At 33.8% G+C, this 20,207-nt stretch overlaps 1 long non-coding RNA gene across 1 annotated transcript; it reads right to left on the bottom strand.

The window, feature by feature from the left end:
* Positions 1-1,983: 1,983 nt before the first annotated feature.
* On the bottom strand, positions 1,984-3,244 carry LOC140690394 (uncharacterized). The gene is made up of 2 exons (XR_012065660.1): positions 3,065-3,244; positions 1,984-2,157 (listed from the first exon to the last, which is right to left on the bottom strand). It is a non-coding gene; the product is annotated as an uncharacterized lncRNA (long non-coding RNA).
* Positions 3,245-20,207: the final 16,963 nt, after the last annotated feature.

The following is a 20,207-nucleotide window of genomic DNA, read 5'->3' as shown; positions in this document are numbered from 1 at the left end:
ATACGATCACCCCAACCAAGGTCCTAGTACCTCTTAGATTCTTCCTGCGTGAAGGTTAGAAAGGCACAAGTTATGGGGGGGTGCATAAACCTACATTAAATATTTGCAATATCACTGTCTCTTCTGGACAAATCTCTGATTCTAAGAAGTAAATTAATTAGAATGCAGTATAGTTATTAGTATGGGTAAGAGAATCAACTATTTTGGGTTGGGTGGGTGATGAAGAGACAGGAAATAATGAAGAAAATGAGAATGGAATGCTTTAGGCCTCTGGAGGCATGAATGGATAAGAAAATAATACTTTGTCTCCTGTATCTACCTCCAATTACTGTCTTGAGTGACTAGTCCTTGGGCTATGAAAAGAGCTAGTTTGTGGTGAAGAGTAAAGACCAAAACGAAATAGTTTGAATACCATGAGAGTTTTGTTGTTTCAGGAAAGTAGATTTTGCTTAAAGTCAACATGTATTTTTCATTCACTAAATTCTAATATGCATCTTGTGGCATGTGCTGTGTTTACTGTGCTGGTATCCAAGTTAGACAAGGAAAGGGGGACAGACAGAAAACATCTGAAGGAGGTAGTTTCTGAACTGAGACTGGGAAAGTCTAAGTAGGTAAAAGGAGGACACCCAAAGCCCAAGGATGAGCTGGAGCAAAGTGGTGAGGTTCCAGCTAACATAGTTGACAAGCATTTGCCTGGATGTATCTCAAGATACAGTGAATCATATAGATATGCCAAGGTAGGCAGAGTCTAGATTTATAAAGAAATTAGTAAACAAAGTTGAGTTTGTTTGCTTAGATTTGAAAAGGCATTAAGTGCCACCCTGAGGAAGTTAGCTTGTCTTTGGCTGGAAAATAAATGCAAGATAAATTATCAAAAAGAAAATATAGTGTAGAATCTTGAGGGGAGGAAATGAAAGCACCAATTGGAATGCTTTGAGAACAACACAAAGAAGACCATAGATAAAATTACTTCATAAATTCTACCACATGCTGATTGTGCCATCTGAGACTATATCATGTGACCTTTATGATTCCAGGGATGACATAATAAAGACCATGATCCCTGGGCCGGGTCCTGCATTTATCTTCTGTTGTAACACATCCTAACTTAACACTTTTCATACTTTCCAGGATGAACCAGAAACCACTTAGAACTTTTCCCTCTCTCCATGTTTTAGTCTTTTTCCAAATTCTTGCATTTTCTCTTCTTCCTTACAAGAAAATATTTAAATTAACTCCCATATTTTTCCATCAAATGTTCATATCAATCAAATATCTCATTTTTTCTTAGAATAGTAACATAGTCTCCCATTTAACACTTAACACTATTTAAAAAAATAAGGTAAATACAGGTACACATCTATGTTTATTGTTCAAATAAGAAAATTGCAGATATTTGTTGACATTTGCCAACCTCACTTTTAATCTTTGTTATCCTGCATAATCTGGTAGTCCGCTGGTAGATCAGTTGTGATTAGGATGACGTTCATATATTGAAGGTGTCTGATGAATTGTCCTTGAAAGAGAGGTAGCTGATGTATCAGCTATCACTGTCACTGGAAACCGTGGGTTTCTCCCTGGTTGAAGTTTAGAAAAACTCCCTTCATTGGCAGATATGTTATGATATATATTTGGAAAACTAGAATGCTCCAACATCTGTCCAATATAATTCCTCTGTATAGGAGATAAAATGCTGTACTGAGAAGTAGAATTTGTAGTTGTAATGAAGTTCACAACACGGCCATTTGCTTCAGTGTAGCTGCTTTGAGAGTGCCAGTGGACAGTGGTCAACTCATTTAAAATAGAACATTGATCCACTGCAATTTGTTCTGAGGGTCTAACTGACATTGATGATGGAGGAGAAAAATCACCTCTTATCGAGGTATTTGTATCACCAACTATGTGGCTAGAAGAGGGCTCCCTTATTAGAGGCATGTTTAAATTTGCAGAAGGTAAAAATGAACTTTCTCCACTAGTGTCAGCCACAAAACCAGAATTATGATTATCCATATTACCCCCTGCTTTATAGTGCTTCTTGTTGAAATCTTCAGCCAATGAAGACACCAGAGAGGCATTTTTAATCCCAACTCTTCTTTTTATTCTCACTAAAATCTGGGGACAGCCTCGTTTAAAATTTGGATGATGATAGAACTGCAGCTACAACCAAAGTATAAAGATTTTAGTAAGAATTTTAACCAAAAGACAACACTACAATAAGCATAACATATAAAACCTCAGATTTCACGTTTACTATCCAAAGGTAATATCATCAAAATATGAATATTGCTGACATTTTGAAGTTCCTTATTTGGAAAATACACATTTAAATAGTACAGTCATCAAATTTAAGAAGTTAGAATTTGCAGTAACGGTGAATGCCACTTTTGAAAAGCAGCTTTAATACCTTTATTTAGATTTCTGCTTAGATTCATAGTTGCCAGCAAAGTTTCTTATAATATGAATACATAAGGCACTGTCATCATTTTTTAGAAAAATTAAGCATTTTAGCCTTAGTAGTTTTATACAATTTTCAAATTTAGCTTTACATTTATATTACCATAGATTGATGCACAAAATAAAATTTTATATATACGTTACCAAGTGGTAACTAAAGTTTCTGAATACTTTGCTTAAAACAGAGACTTCCTTTTCTTCTGTCAGAAAGACAGCTAGACAAGCAGATCTTTAAATATTCTGTCGTACTTTACTAAACCCATAATGGTTAAGCTGTCTAACTTAACTTTTCATATTTCCAGTTTCAAATATTCTGAAAGGGGCATTTCTTAAAAAAACTTCCTTCTTAAAGACATCTTCACCAATCACTATGGAAGTTCCATTATCATCCCACCAGATGGATTTAAATTGGTCACTCCCAGCCATTTTCCAGAGTTTTCTGGGAAATGTCAGGGAACGAAAATAATTATCTTCATCTGGTTCAGGGACACAACGTGTGTAACATGGCCTTTTTATCAAGGATTCTTCAGACAAATTCTGAGAAGCATTTTCTTCAATCATAGACCTCACGTCCAAGTCCCCAGAGATTGATCACAAAATAGAGATCTACCGGATTTTCCTGAAGCAGTTGGTCCATCTTTACATGACACATCTTGAATTTCTGAAGAAACATATGCCAATTCATATAACTTTTTCTGCAGCTACTTTTCTAATCTGCATGATTTTGAGCACTGCAGCTTCAAATACTGCTTTGGCAGGCCTGAACAAATAAAGTGCTAGGCAACCACAATGGTTCTCAACCTGAGTAGCTGTGACATCACAAAACGACTGGTATCCTATCAACTCAAGGGTAACTTTCAGCCAGTGTTTACTTCTCATTCATTCAGTTAAAATGAAACATATAGAATGCTTATTTTTATACTGTGATCTGCAAATATTATCCCCACAAAAGCTTTTTAAACAATTAAATATTTGAGTCTTTTAATTAAAAACAATGTCCATAGTTTTGAACACAAATTTATGACAGATTTGTGATCAGAGTATAAATAATGCAGAAAATATATAAAATAATTTTAAAGTTTTGGAATTTAAAGTGAAATTTGTGTAAAACCTGTACAGAAAATGTATAACAATTTCATCATCATTTGTAATTAAAGTGAAAAATAATTTGATTTGGGAATGGAAGTATGTATTTATCTGTGTACTTTAGAATAAGTAGCTCTATATTCAAAACATGAGAAGAATAAATATCAGTTTATTTGTTATGTTTATATATAAATTTTTAATATTTATGAAATAAAATTAGATTAAAATAATCAATCAAATTTAAGAAATCCCAAAGCGGAATTATTGTTTAAAATTGAAATTCAGTGCTATAATTGAAACAAATGTAATTTAATATTCTACTTTAAAATTGCAAAAGAAACAAGCTTATTGAATATTTACAAATGTTTATTTTTGCCATTCTTTCACTCAGAGGTTTATCGTTCCCTAGAAGTAATAAAATATCTTGTCATCTTTATAATCCATGCACTTGTGGCTTTTCTTAAATGTTCCAAAATGATGTTGATAAATAGACTTGTGCACAAGATCCTGGGTTCATTAAGCATTACCTCCATTAAGGGGCAAACAAACAAACAATCAAAAAACAAAGATATAACTGCATATGAAGGCTGGGTTGGAAAAGACCAGGTAATACATTTTAGGAAGCAATATTTTTCTCAGTCTTGAAACAGTTGGCATTGTTAGTATAATACGGCATTTTATGGCAAGTGTCTTGTTCACTAATTATAAATAATAGCTATATTCTGTGTCAGTAATCTGTAGTAAATCCAGTTCTACCAAAAGTTATATTCTTTATTTAGAAATAAATTCCATTAAACAGAGGCCAAATTCAAAATGAAAGATAAAATTTTTTAAACAAATAAATGTACCCTCAAGCTACAATGTGAATTTTTCCTTCAATATCTGTAAGTTCCATTCTAAGTAAATATTAGCAACCTGAATCCATGGCACATTATAAGTATTATAAACTGTAGTTTTGTTGGATTTAGTCCTGATTCATAAATATTATTTAACATTCACAAATGAATATATGTGATACCATCCCATTAAAAAAAAGAATTCAAAAAACCTCAAAATATTTAGGAAAATTATTGACTGGTCTGATCTTAACATTTTTATAAAAATATTCTTAAATTCACTCTAGATTGAATGTAACTAAGCATAATAAAAGCCATATATTAAAAACCCATTATTTACTTCAATTTCAATGTTAACATACAGGAAAGTTTTCCTCTCGTCCAGTAATAAGTTAAAGATGCTCATTTTCAGAAGTCCTTAATTACACTACTAGAAGTCCTAACCAGAACATCTAGTCAAGAAATAATATAAAATTCATCAAACTTGTAATAAATCAGTGAAGGTTTTACAGATGACATAATTATGCCTAGATAGAAAACTCTATAGACCCCTCCAGTGACTGTTTGAAATAATGAACAAATTTAGCAAACTTGCAGAATATAAAATCAACACACAAATATCTGTTGCATTTTTCTATAGTAACAACACATTATCAGAAAGAGAATTTAGCAAAACAATTGTGTGTAAATTTATACCAAAAAGAATAAAATAGGAATAAATTTGATAAGTGAAATAAAAGTTCTAAACATAGATCTATATATTACAGGTGCAAAAAATATAAGTAAACAAAATAAATAGAAAGATATTCTGTGCTCATGGATTGTATACAATGTGAGGAAATATTTTAATCTATCTTTTACATGTTCAGTCTCCCCAGCAGTAATTATTGAGGAGAATGTCTTTTCTTAATTTTATACTCTTACTTCCTTTTTCATGGGTTGATTGATCATAGGTGTGAGAGATTATATCTGGTTGCTCTATCTATTCACCAACTGGTGTTGGGAAAACTAGATAGCAGCATCAGAGCAATGGATTTAGAACACTCCTTCACTCCATACACAAGAATAAACTCAAAATGACTTCAACAATTATATGTAAGTCAAGGCACAGTAAATCTCCTAGAAGGAAACATGCACAAAACACTCTGAGATATATCGCAGCAATGATCTCCTAGAACAGACTACCCAGGTAATGGATGTAAGATCAAAATTAGTGAATAGGACCTAATTAAATATATAAGCTTTTTGACAACAAAGGGAACCATAAACAAAGCAAAATTACAACCGACAGGATAAAGAAAATATTTAGAAGTGATGCAACTGACATAGGCTAAATTTCCAAAATATAAAGAATTCATACAACCTAATAATAATACTTAAAAAAAACAAGAAGCCAATCCGTAAATGGGCAGAAGTCCTAAACAAGCAATTCTCCATTAGAGACATACAAATGACACACAGATATATGAAAAAAGTATTGCTCGCTATCATTATCAGAGAAGGGCAATTCAAAACTATAATGAAGTATCACCTCACGATAGTCACAATGGCCATTATCCAAAGTCCAGAGACAATAAATGCTGGGGAAGCTGTGGAGAAAGGGAACCCTCCTACAGTGTCAGTAGGAATGTAGTTTGGTGCAGTCACTGTGGAAAACAGGATGGGGATTCCTCAAAAGAATAAAAATAGAATTAACATAAGATCCAGCAATCCCACTTCTGGGTATATATCAAAGAGAACCCTAATTCAAAATGTCACCTGCACCCCAAATTTCTTAGCAGTGCTATATACAATAGCCATGATATGGAAGCAACGTTATTGTCCATCAACAGATAACAGTATACAGAATTTATGCCATATGTGCACAATGGAATAATATTCTGCCATAAAAAATGATAATACAATGACATTTGCAGTAAAATGGATGTCCCCATATTGTGTCATTCTAATTGAAGTAAGCCAGAAAGAGAAAGAAAAATAATACATGACATGATATATGTAGAACCTTAAAAAAAAATTTGGATGAGAACACTATGATTTCATCTATAAAACTGAAACACACTAACAGATCTACTTAATAATCTTATGGTTACTGCTAAAAGGGGCTTGGAGAGGATATATTTGGGAGTTGTAGAGTTATAAATGTTATCCACTATATATAAAAATAGATGTTTTCAAAATTTCATTTGTATCACACAGGGCAGTATGTTAAATATTGTGAAGTTAAGTTTAATAAGCACACAAATATATGCATGAAGTGGGACACATTGCTAAACACCACAGATTGACACATTGTAAATGGCAGTACTTCAATGATAAGTAAATGAATAAATACGTAAATAATTAAGTAAATAAATAAATAAATAAATAAATAAATAGTATTTAATAATAAAAGAAATACAAAGATTCACAGTACTTAACTTTACACATCAAGAATCTAGGAGAAAACAGAATGAAGAAGAAAATTGAATGAATGAGAGTAAGGCAAATAAGAAGGGAAACAATTTAAAAGATAAAAAAAAACGAAGCCCGTTTATTTTAAACATAAATTGGAACAACATTTAGGTTGGCTAAGAAAATAAAAACTCAAATAAAATTAGATATAAAAGAGAAGATATTACAACTGATGTTATAGAGATGCATAGCATCATAAGAAATTAACAATACCCAACAATTTGGAATGACCTAGAACTAAAGATAAATTCCCAGAAATATATGTCTTCACATACTGAATCAAGAAGAAATTAGAAAGTTAAATAGAGCACAAGTGTGTATGAGTATATTAGTAATCCATACCTCCCAAGCCAGAAAATATTTACAAGATGAATTTGCTGGTGAAATCTGTGATATATTTGAAGAACCTTTCTCACCAATACTTCCCCAAACCATCTAAGAATTTGAAGGGGGTGAAAGAATCCAAACTTGTTTTATGATTCCAGCTTTATTTGCATAACAATGCTAGAAAGGACATTATATGCAAAATATAGATTATTATCCCTGATGTACATATGTGCCAAAATTTTCAACAAAACAGAAGGAAAATGAATTCAACAACACATTTAACTTATCATACACATACATGATTTAAGGGATTTATCCCTGGGTTTAAGGATACTTCAAAATATTCTAATCAATAAAGGTGACATGCCTCACTAATAGAATGAGAAATAAAACTCACATAACCATCTCAATAGGTGTGGAAAGAGCATTGTATTAATGCAACATCCTTTTAAGATACTCCCAACAAATTAAATTAACCCTTTCAGTGGCACGGTATAATATACACACAAACACTTTGTGGAGAGAAGCGAAGCAGTTCTGTGTTTATTGATTCTAAGAAAAAGGGTTTATATAGGACATGCACAATGCTTCACATATCATCTAAGTTTTAACAACGATAATAATCTTAAGCTATTTATGTCCCCATACTCCTGCAGTAAGCACAGGATGTTAAATGATTAAGGATTGTTTTAAAGTTCACCACGGATCTTCATTAAGTAGGCCATCTCTTATCCAGGCAGCTGTGCCTGACTTAGATTGTCCTCCTCTGAAGATCTTACCCAGCATAGGCTCTCCAGCCATCCATACTGGATACATTGATTATGCCATTTCTTATCCAGCCTGGATATGAGACATTCCTCACTACTTGTTTATCAGTTCAGCCCATGGGCTTATACTCTAGAGCCTTCAGACAGGGGCCTACAAACACAATATTCCTTGACAGAAAAATGAATGAAGAAAATTGATGTATATATGCAATGGAATCAACACTTTGCATTCCTATCAAGAGTTTCCACGGCGTTCCCTTTTCTCCTCAATCTCACCAACATATATTTCTTTTCTTTTTGATGAGAGCCTTCTGAGAAGTGTGAGGTCTTGTCTCATTTTTGGCTTATGACTTTCCTAATAATTTATAACTCTGAACACATTATCATGTGTCATATAGCCAAGTGTATGCTTTCTACAGAAAATTGATTCAGATCAATATATTCAGTTCCTATGGACTTTTTTTTAATTGTATTGTTTGGTCTTTTTTGTTGTGGTTGTGTATGACTTTGCCATATATTTTGGATATTAACACTTGATTGTAAAATATCACTTGCAAATATATTCTCCCATTGTGTTGGTTGACTTTTTATTTTATTGATCATTTCTTCTGCAGTGTAAATCTGTTTAGACTGATACAATCATCTTTTGTTAGTTTTGCTTCTGCTTCCCTTGCCAGTGAGAAGAATCAAATGAAGTCAAGTGGACTTCTTATGTTTTACCCTAGTATTCTTTGTTTTCAGGTTTTATTTTTTATATGCCCAGGAGTGGGTTTGCTGGGTCAAATGATAGATCTATCTTTATTATTTAAAGGAAATTCCATACTGTTTCCAAAGTGGTTGCAACAATTTTCATTCCCATCAACAGCGTTGGAGAGTCCCTTTTTCTCTACAACCTCCAAAGTCTTTATTATTTGTAGACATTTTGATGAAAACCCTTCTCAATAGTGTGAGATAAAACATTTTATTTTTGTCTTGCCTTTCTATAATGATTAGCAATGTGAGCATGCTTTTATATTCCTGTTTATCATCTGTGTGTCTTTTTTAGAGAATTGTCTTCTGCTCATTTTCTGGTTGAGTTGTTTGTAGATTTTTGAAATGGAGTTGTATGAACGATTTGTGTATTTCAGAAATTAGCCTTTTGTTGATTGCACAGTTTCCTTATGTTTTCTCCCATTTGGATGTTCATCTTTTCATTCTGATTATTTTGCTGTGTAGAAGCTTTTAAGTTTAATTAGGACCTATTTGATTATTTTGCTTTTATTGTTTTCAGCTTGGGAGAGTGACATAGGAAAATTTTTCTACAATTTATCTATTGTTTTGCCTATGTTAGTTTCCAGGAGTTTTATTGTGTTATGTATTAGATTCAGATATTTAAAATATTTTGAGTTTATATTTGTACAGTGTGAGAGAGTATTCTAATTTCATTGATTTACATGCAGATATCTAGCTTTCTCAACATCACTTGCTGAAGGTTGTCTTTTAGGCATTGTATATTTTTGTTTCCTTTGTCATAGTTTAGTTGACCATAGGTGTGATGTTTTATTTCTGCCTCTGCATTCTGTTCCAGTGATATAGATGTTTGTTTTCCAGTATTGTGCTGTTTTGATTACTGTAATTTTGTATTATAGTCTGAGATCTGGGAGGGTTATGGGTTATGCCTCCAACATTGTTCTTTTACCTGATTGTTTCTTTTGCAGTTCTAGTTCTTTTGCTGTTCCATACAAATCATAGGACTGTTTTTATTTCTGTGGAAAATATGATGTAGTTCGATCTGAATCACTTTATATCTGTAGACATATTTTGTAGTATGTATAGTTTAACAATATTAATTGCTCTAAACTAAGACCTTGAGATTTCTTTCCATTTCTTTGCATCATCTTCAAATTTATTTATCAGTGTCCTTTTGATTTTATTATCTTTGTTTTTTCCTAGGTTTTTCATTTTTTGATCTGATTTCATATGGATTTTTTAAAATTATGGAATATTTCATTTTTAGTGTAAAGAAATGTGACAGTTTTTGTTTATTAATCATGAATCAGGCAACTTTGTTAAATGCCTTTATTAGTTTTAGTTGTTCTGGTGTGGAGAATATTTAGCGTTCTCTATATAGATTATTATCTCAATCTAAATTAATAACAGATTTACTTCATTCAATCCAACTTGAATACATTTTTTTCTATTCCGATTGCTGTTGCTAGGACATCCCATACTGTGTTTAATAGAAATGGTGAGAGTGGGTATCCTTGTCGTATTCCTTAATTTGGCTTTCAGTTTTTAACTTTTGCATATTATGTTGTATATATTTCTGTAATAAATGACTTTAGATATTTTGAGATATATTTCCAGAATCTTTCTTTGGTAAGAGGTTTCTATTTTTGTTGTTGCTGTTGTTGTTCTTGTGTTGTTGTTGTCACTGTTCTAATTAATAAATGTTGAATTATGTGAAATGCTTTTGATGGGTTTATTGGGATAACCACGTCGTTTTCTCTTTTACCTTTGTTAATGTGGTTTATCAAACTGATTGATTTGTGTATGTTGAACCTCTCTTGTGACCCTGCAAATAATCCAAGTTGATCATGGTGTATGATTCATTTTTGGTTTTGCTGGCTTTAGTTTGCTAATAATATTTTGTAGAATATTTGCATTTAAATCAATCAAGTATATTTGCTAGAAGTTGTCTTTGCCCATACTTTGTTTTTGACTTTGCTATCAGTGTGATGAAATCTTTATAGAATTAATTTGAGAGTTTCCCACACCTTCACAATTTTTGAATAGTCTGAAGAGTATAAGTTCTGCTTTGCATTTTTGTACATTGCTCCACGGGAGCTGTTTATATCTGCACTTCTATTCAACAATTTTTTTAAATACAGATTCTATCTTTCTTCTAGAAACAGTTTGTTCAAATTATTTGTTTCTCCTTATATCTGCCTCTTTCTAGACATTTGTCTATTTCTTCTAATTTGTCCATTTTATTGGCAAATATGTGTTAACAAAATGAACACTTTTTTGTATAACTGAGGTAACAATTGTTATTTCTCTTATTTATTTCTGACTTTATTTCTTTGAAGCATCTCTCTTTCCTTCATGATGCACCTGGCTAGAGGTTTTCTGATTTTGCTTATCTTAAAAATAAAACATAAAACAAAATCTTCTGTTTTACTACAATTTTGAAGAATTATTTTTCCTCTATAATTTATATTTGCACCTGTAATATTTAGGATCATGTTTTTTTCTTTATTTTTTACTTTTTTTATTGGTTAACAGTCATTTTACAAAGTTGTCTCCAATTCCATCGTAGAGCACAAATTTTCAGTTAAAATGAACTTATATACATTTGTTGTCTCATTTTTTCTTCTGTGAGCTGCCGTCAGATCTTTTATACATTTCCCTGTCCTGTACAGTACAATCCTGTTTATCTATTCTACAATTTTGACCTCCCAGTCTATCTCTCCCCGCCCTCTGCCCCCTTGGCAACCAAAATATTGTATTCTATGTCTGTGAGTCTATTTCTGTTTTGAAATTGTGCTGTTTGTTTTTGTTTCATTTTGTTTTTACATTCCAATAATGAGCCATCTCATATGGTATTTTTCTTTCTCTTTCTGGCTTACTTCACTTAGACTGATTTTCTCCTGGACCATCCATGTTGCTGAAAATTGCGTTAGGTTGTTGTTTTATATGGCTGACTAGTATTCATTTGTATAAATGTTCAACATCTTTTTCCAGTCAAATGTCGCTGTACATTTAGTCTGTTTCCATGTCTTGGCTATTGCAAATAGTGCTGGCTATGAACATTGGGGTTCAAGTGTCATCTTGAAATAGGGTTCCTTCTGGATTTAAGCCCAGGAGCGGGATTCCTGGGTCATATGGAAAGTTTATTCCTAGGCTTTTGTAGAATCTCCATTCTGTTTTCCACAGTGGCTGTCCCAAACTGCATTGCCACCAGCAGTGAAGGACGGTTCCCTTTTCTCCACAGCCTCTCCAGCATTTGTCATTTGTGGATTTTTGAATGATGGCCATTCTGTCTAGTGTAAGTTGAAAGCTCACTGTAGTTTTGATTTGTATTTCTCTGATAATCAGTGATATTGAGCATTTCCTGATGTGCCTTTTGATCATTTGTATGTCTTCCTTGGAGAATCGTTTGTTTAGGTTTTCTGCCCATTTTTGGATGGCGTTGTTTATTTTTTTCTTTTACAGTAGGATGAGCTGCTTATATACTCTGAAGATTAAGCCTTTGTCGGTTTCATATGCAAACTATTTTCCCATTCCATAGGTTGTCTTTTGTTTTACTTCTGGTTTCTGTACTGTGCAGAAGCTTGTAAGTTTCATTAGGTCTCATTTGTTTATTCTTGTTTTTATTTCTTCTACAAGAAGATTTTCGAGACGTATGTCAGAAAACGTTTTGCCTATGTTTTTCTCAAGGAGGTTTTTATACCTTGTCTTATGTTTAAGTCTTTGATCCATTCTGATTTTATTTTTGTGTATGGTGTTCTAGCTTCATTGGGAGTGTTCTAGCTTCATTGATTAACATGCTGCTGTCCAGTTTTCCCAACAACATTTTCTGAATGGACTGTCTCAATTCCATTGTATTTTCTCGCATCCTATGTTGAAGATTAAATGACCAAAAGTTTGTGGGTTCATTTATGGGTTCTCTATTCTGTTCCATTGGCCTATATGTCTGTTTTCCTACAGAAACATTGCTGTCATGTTGACTATACCTCTATAGTATTATCTGAATCATTAAAGTAAAGATATGCCAGATTTTTGAACCTAAATCTTGTAACCTGCTACCTTTGTGAATTCTTCGATCAGCTGCAGTAGTTTTTATCTGGATCTTGTAGGGTTTTCTATATATAGTAACATATTATCTGCATATAGTGAGACTTTTACCTCTTCCTTGCGAATTTGCGTCCCTTTTAATTTTCTCTCTTGTTTGGTTGCTGTGGCTAGGACTTCCAAGATTATATTGTGTTAGAGTGGTGATAGTGTGCACCCTTGCCTTGTCCCAGATTTTAGTTGGAAAATTTTGACTTTCTCACCATTGTGTTCTATGTTGGATGTAAGTTTGTTTTCTATAGCTTTCATGATTCTGAAATATGTTCCTTCTATGCCCACTTTGGTGAGATTTTTTTTATCATACTTGCGTGTTGAATTTTATCAAATGGTTTTGCTGCATCTATTGAGATGGTCATGTGGTTTTGGTTCTTTCTCTTGTTGATGTGCTGCATTTCACTGATTGATTTGTGTATGTTGAACCACCCCTGTGTCCCTGGCATTATCCCCAGTTGATCATGATGTATAATCTTTTATCTGTGTTGTTGTATTCTATTTGCTACTATTTTCGTGAGGATTTTGGTGCCTGTGTTCATAAGTGATATTGGCCTATAATCTTCTTTTTTGGTAGTGTGTTTGCCTGGTTGTGGTATCAGGGAGATTGTGGCTTCATAGAATGACTTTGGGAATATTCCTTCCTTTTCAATCTTCTGGAAGAGTTTGAGAAGGACTGATATGAGTTTTTCTTTATATGTTTTGTAAAATTCCTCAGTGAATCTGTGCGATCCTGGATTGCTATTTGTAGGGAGGTTTTACATTACTATTTTGATTTCATTTCTAGTGCTCTGCTTGTTCAAGGGTTCAGTTTCTTCTTGTTTCAGTCTTGGTGGGCAGTATGTTTCCATGAAACTTTCCCATCTCCTCTAGGTTATACAGTTTTTTCAATACATTTTTCATTATATTTTCAAATGATATTCTGTATTTCTTTTTTATTTGTTGTTATTTCTCCGTTCTCCTTCCTTATTTTGCTAATTTTTGCTCTCTCTCTTTTCTTTTATTGGAGTTTTGACAGATGTTTGTTGATTTTACTTATTTTTTCAAAAAACTAGTTTTTGCATTCATTGCGTATTCCCTACGGTGATTTTAATCTCTATTTTACTTATTTCTTCCCCAATATTTATGATTTCCTTCCTTCTGCTGCCTTTTGGGGTTTTTTGTTCTTCTTTTTCTAGTGCATTCTGCTGGTGGGTTAAATTGTTTATTTGTGATTGTTCTTTTTTGAGGAAGGCCTGTATCACTATAAACTCCCCTCTCAACACTGCTTTTGCTGTGTCCCCTAAATGTTGTGTGGTTTTGCTTTCATTTTCTTTAATCTCAAGGTACTTTTTCATTTCAGCTTTTATTTCTTCATTGAACCATTGGTTTTATAATAAAATATTGTTTAATCTCCATGTTTTCCTTTTGTTATCATTTGTTTCTCTGTTGTTGATTTATAGCTACATGGCATTGTGTTTGGTAAAGATGGTTGAGGTAATTACTATCTTCTTAAAATTGCTGAAGTTTCTTTTGTGCCCAAGTACATCATGAATCCTGGAAAATATTCCACGTGAACTTCAAAAGAATGTTTATCCTATTTTGGGGGGTGCAATGCTCTGAAGATATGCACCAAGTTTATTATTTTTATTGTATTATTTAACTTCTCTGTTGCCTAATTTATTTTCTGTCTCGATGATCTGTCCAGTGATGTTAATGCAGTGTTGAAATCTCCAAATATAAATCCCCCTTTATATCAGTTAGTAATTATTTTATGTACTGAGGTGCTCCTGTATTTGGTGCGTATGTATTAACGAGTGTGCTATCCTCATATTTTATCACTCCTTCAGTCACTATATAATGTCCTTCTTTATCTTACTTTATGGCCTTTGTGTTAAAGACTATTTTGTCTGCAATCAGTACTGCAACACCTGCTTTTTTGGCTTTTCCATTTGTTTGGAATATCCTTTTCCATCCTTTCACTCTCAATCTATTTGTGTGCTTCTCTCTGAAGTGGGTCTCTTGTATGCAGCATATTGAAAGTTCTTGCTTTATTATCCAGCATGCAACTCTATGAATTTTGACTGGAGCATTTAGTCCTTTAACATTTACATTATTTGATGATAGGTTTGAGTTTATTGCCATTTTAACCTTAATTTCCATTTAATTTAGTATTTCCTCTTTGTTCCTTTCATCTTCCTTTTATGGTTTTGTAATTTTCCTTTGTATTATCATGAATTTTATTCAGTTTTAGTGACTCCCTGGTAAGTTTTTGTCTTCTTGTCACCCTTTTTTATGTCTTATAGACCTTTATTATAACTGCTTTTATTAAAATGATAGTAACCGAGAACTAAAATTTTGAAAGGAAAGACCAAAAAAAAAATTCTCTATTTTCCTGCCACACTCTCCCACTCTCAATGATTTGTATGTCTTGTTTAAAAATTTTGTGTTTATTTTGTTTGTAATTCATGAATTATCACCTTTCCAGCTGTGAGCTTCACATTTCTGTAGCATCCTGCTTCTTTTCTTTTCAGGGAACACATTTCAATATTTCTGTTAGCAATGGTCTAGAGTTGTTAAACTCTTGAATCTTTTTCTTGTCTGTGAAATTATTAATGTCTCTTTCTACCATAAAGGGTAGACTTGCTGGTCAAAGTATCCTACAGTATATCATTTTTTTCATTCAGTACTTTGAATATATCTTGCCACTCCCTTCTGACCTGTAGTATTTCTGTAGTGAAATCAGCTGGGAGCCTTATGGTGATTCCATTGTAACTCACTCTTTGCTCTACTCTTATTACTTTAGGATCATTTCTTTATCCCTGACTCTGGCCATCATAATTATATGTCTTTGTGTGGGTGTATTTGGGTTCTTCTTGTTTGGAACACACTGAACGTCCTGTACTTGTATATCTGATTCCTTCTTTAAGTTTGGGAAGTTCTCAGTCATGAATTCTTCAAACATCTTTTCAATCCCCTTTGATCTTTCCTCCCTTTCTGGGGTTTCTATCAAGCCAAGATTGGCATGCTTTCTATTATCCCATAAGTCCCTTATGCTTTTTTCATTTGTTTCTCATTGTTTCTCTTGTAGCTCTTCTGATTGGGTGCTTTCTATTGTACTGTCTTCTAAGTCACTAATTCATTTCTCTGTGTTATCTAGTCAGATTTGCGATGCCTTTAGATCATTCCTCATCTCAGTTAATGTGTTTACCTATTCTTCTCTGCTCTTCTGTATATCTTCCATTTCATTTTTGACATATTTTATATCTCTAAACACTATCTCTTTTATTTCCTTCAGTACTTTGATCACTCCTTTTTTGAAATCTAGATCTATTTGGATATCATTGTCTATTTCACTGATCATTCTTTCAGGGGATTTCTCTTGTTGTTTTAATTGGGAATGGTTTCTCTGCTTCTTCAGCTTGCTCCTACCTCTCTGGCATTTTGGTTTTTGGAGTTTCAGTTATCTACTCTGGTCATAAAGGAGTTTATCTACCTAATGCCTATGTAGCAGTACAACTTACAAAAGAGAAAAGAGAGAGAGAGAGAAAGAACTATAAGAAGGGAGAAATAAAGGTTTGAAGACATTGTATAATGAGTAATATTAAAGCAAGTTGAAACAGAGTTTTGAAAAATAATAATAATAAAATATTTTCAAAAATTTCAAAGGGATTAAAGTGGGGGTATATATAATTGCAGATGATGTAGAAGTTAGGAGGGTAATTGAAAATGGAACCGGAAAAACAGATTAAAACAAGGGGGTGGTCAGTGTCCTCCTGGAGACTCTGTACTTTTAATGTGAAATCTTTCTGTATTCATCCTGATTTGGAAGCTCATCTTGCTCTTTCCAGAGGCCCTCCATTGGAGACCTTATCTGTGCTGCTCCCAGGGCATGTCGGTAAGCAGTTCGCTCCTACACCCAACACTGGGTCAGGTGCAGCTCTCTTTTCTCTGGGCTGGCTTGTCACTGTCCTGCACGATGCTGCAGTCAGATGTTGCAGACTGACCAGGCAGGATTGGGCATCATGTCCTCTAAACACCATGGCCAGGGGCTGCATTCCAGCCCAAAATATGTGGGCCACCATCCCCCTCAGTGGGCCAATCACTCAACTGCTCTGTGCCACTGTACGCTCTGCCTCGTTTATGCACACTGGAAGTGGGGTCAGGGAAGTATGAGGAACTGCCCTGTCCCTGGTAGGAGCCAAAATCCAACTCCTTATTTGTCTTGGCAGACAAGTTCCCTGAGGAACCATTACAGTAGGATCCTATCTGCCTCAGGATGTAGACAAGTCTCCGTGTGGCCCTTGAGGTTTCTAAGTCCTTAGGTGTAGATGCAGTTTTTGCCATGACTGCCACCTGAGTGCAAAGCACCAGAGGGTATGGTGGCTGTGTCTGAGCCCCAGCTCTCTTTACATAGAAAATATGTGGATTTTCAGAGATGGGGAATGCACCCTTCCACCCACAGGGCACATCTGGGCTGTTGTTTTATGGAGGGCCCAGGTTGTTCTGCCCTGTGCACCCACAGCCATGTCACAAAGCCCACTCCATTTCCCTGGGATGCCGCATCGCAGCCATCCCCATCTACCAACCAGTTCGGGCAGCGTGGCCCTGCCCCCAGCTTCCAGGCTGCATCATTTGCTAGGATTCACAGGGATCCTCTGTGCCTGTTCAACTTAGTTCTGTCAGTCAACTTATACTTTGTACAGGTCCAAGCCTTGGAGGCTCATCCCCCTTCCTGCTGAACTCTCAGTTGGAGAGGGAAGACGCAGTGAATGAGCACCAGTCCATCTCTGCTGATCCCTCCCAGTGGTACCTGTCCCACTCTGTTTTGCCTTTTCTTGTTTCTTTCTTCCTCTTCTACTACCAGATTTTTCGCATCTTTATCTATTGAAGAGGACAATGTTCTGTCACAGTTCTGCAGGTTCTCTGGTTAGCTGAGTTTATCTGTGGATGTGAGTCTTTGTGCATTTGTGGGAAAGGGTGACCTACAAACATCCTTCTGCTCCAGCATCTTTGCCTCCACCCCAAAAATTCTCACTTTATGGTGGAAGATAAACATAGTCTTGAAATAAATGAATAAGTTATTCCATGGAAATGAAAAGAAAGTGCAGATTGTAATGCTCTACTCATACAAAATACGTTTTAAAATAAGGGCCAAAATGAAAGAAATATGAGATTGTATAAAGAAAAAGACATCAATTAAAAAAATTGGGAATTACACTCATTAAATTATATATGGCCCAAAACCATAGAGCTTAAGTATAAAAAGAAATTTTAGTAGAGATGAAAGAATTAATTCATTATAAAACAATAATAGTAGATGAGTTTAACACCTCATTATTGTGATGATCAGATCATTCAGAAAGACTATCTGTAAGGAAACAGAGGTCTTAATAGCATATTAGATCATTTGAACCTAACTGAGCTATTGGACACTGCATCAGAAAAGCAGAACACATGAACTTTTCAAGTGTGCACAGGATGTTATGTAAGGAATTAACCACATATTATGTCATGAAATAAGTCTCAGGAACTTTAAGCAAATATAGATAATAGCAAGTATTTTTTCATACATAAAACTATGAAACTATGCATCAACTCTTGAAAGAAGAATAGGAAAAGCACAAACATGAGAGAAAACCACATCTTTTAAAAAAATACAATTAAACAAGGTCAATGATGAAATCAAAGAAGTAATAAAATCATACCTGGAGACAAATTACAAAGAAAACACAGCTTCATAAATGTATGGGATGCAACAAAGGCAAATCTACAAAGTAAGTTTTGAATAAATCAGGCCTTCTACAAGGAACAAGAGATACCTCATACAAAGGACCAAGCATAACACCCAAAATAACAAGAAATAAGAACAAACAAAACCCAAAGGCAGTAGAATGAGAAATCTTGAATGATTAGGTTGAAAATAAAATAAAATTTGAAAAATAAAATACAAATCATAAAATCAGCAGTTTTAATTTTCTTAAAATATTAACAAACAGAAAAGCATTTAGCCAGGCTTATAAAGAAATACAGAGACTAGACCCAAACAAAATAAGAAATGAAACAGTAGAAATAATATCTGATATTACAGAAATAGAAGAAAGATTATGAAAGCTCTATGAGCTGTTACATGATGACAAACTGGACGACCTAAAAGAAATGGATACATTTCTAAAAACGTACATCCTGTCAAGACTGAATATAGAGAAAACTGAGAACTTGAATAGAGCAATCAGTATAAGTTAAATAAAATGTATAATTTTAAAAACACCACTTGAATAAAATTCCTGGATTTCTTCACTAAAATCACTTTCCCCCCAAGTATTTTAAAAAAAGGAGGAAGGACTATTCCCAAAGTTATTCCATGAGGCCACCATTACCCTGATAACAAAACCAGTCAAAGACACTACCAAAAAAAAAAAATGAAAATGAAAATCCTATATCCTTGATGAATATAGATTCAAAAATACTCGAAAAACTTCAACAAATTAATCCAGTAATATATAGAAAGGATTATACACAATGATCATTTGGATGCCTTCCAGAGTGACAAGGATGGTTCAACATACACAAGTCAAGCAGCATGACACATATCTAATAAAGGAAGGACAAAATTCACAAGACCATGAAAATACACAAAGAAAAAGCATTTGACAAAATTCAACATGCATTCATCATCAGAATTCTCATGAATGTGAGTACAATGGGAACATTTCACACCATACTAAAGTCCATTTATAACAATTTATAATACTCTGGGGAAAGACTGAAAGCCTTCTGGGTAAATTCGGGAACAAGGCAAGGATACCTACTGTCACCACTTCTGTAAAATAGTAATAGAAGAAAGGAAAAGGAAAAGAAAAATAAGTAAAAGGAACACAAAATAGAAACAAAGAGAGAAAATTGTCACCAGTATTGAAGGCATAAAAATCTACACAAAGAATCCTAATGGCCCCAAACTGACTAATATGAACAAAAAAATAATTTCATCAAGGAAGCAGGGTACAAGATTAATGTAAAGACGTCTCTTGCATTTGTCCACATTGATCATGAGATACCCTAAGATGGACGTTGAAAGCAATAATATTTAAAACCCCATTCCCCCGAATATCTTGGAATAAATGTAACCACATATGTGAAAGAGCTACTCACTGAAAATTATAAAACATTGACAAGGAAATTAAAAATGATTCAAAGAAATGGAAAGATGTCTTGTGGTCTTGGATTGAAACAGTTCATATTGTTAACATGTCTGTACTACACAAAGAAACCTAAGGATTTAGTGCAATTCTTGTTACGAAGCTGTAGTATTTTCCACAGAACCAAGAAATACATAACTGTAAGTTTTTCATGAAACCATTAAAAATTGCCAAAATGACCTTTGAGAAAACATCAAATCTGGAGGTATAACCCTCCTGGATACTTTACTATACTACAAACCTACAGTAATAAAAACAGTATGGCATTGGCACAGAGATAT

This window comes from Vicugna pacos, chromosome 30 (assembly GCF_048564905.1).
Source record: "Vicugna pacos chromosome 30, VicPac4, whole genome shotgun sequence".
NCBI lineage: Eukaryota > Metazoa > Chordata > Mammalia > Artiodactyla > Camelidae > Vicugna > Vicugna pacos.
Note: the sequence above shows the minus strand (reverse complement) of the source record. Positions and strands in the feature narration are given on the sequence as shown.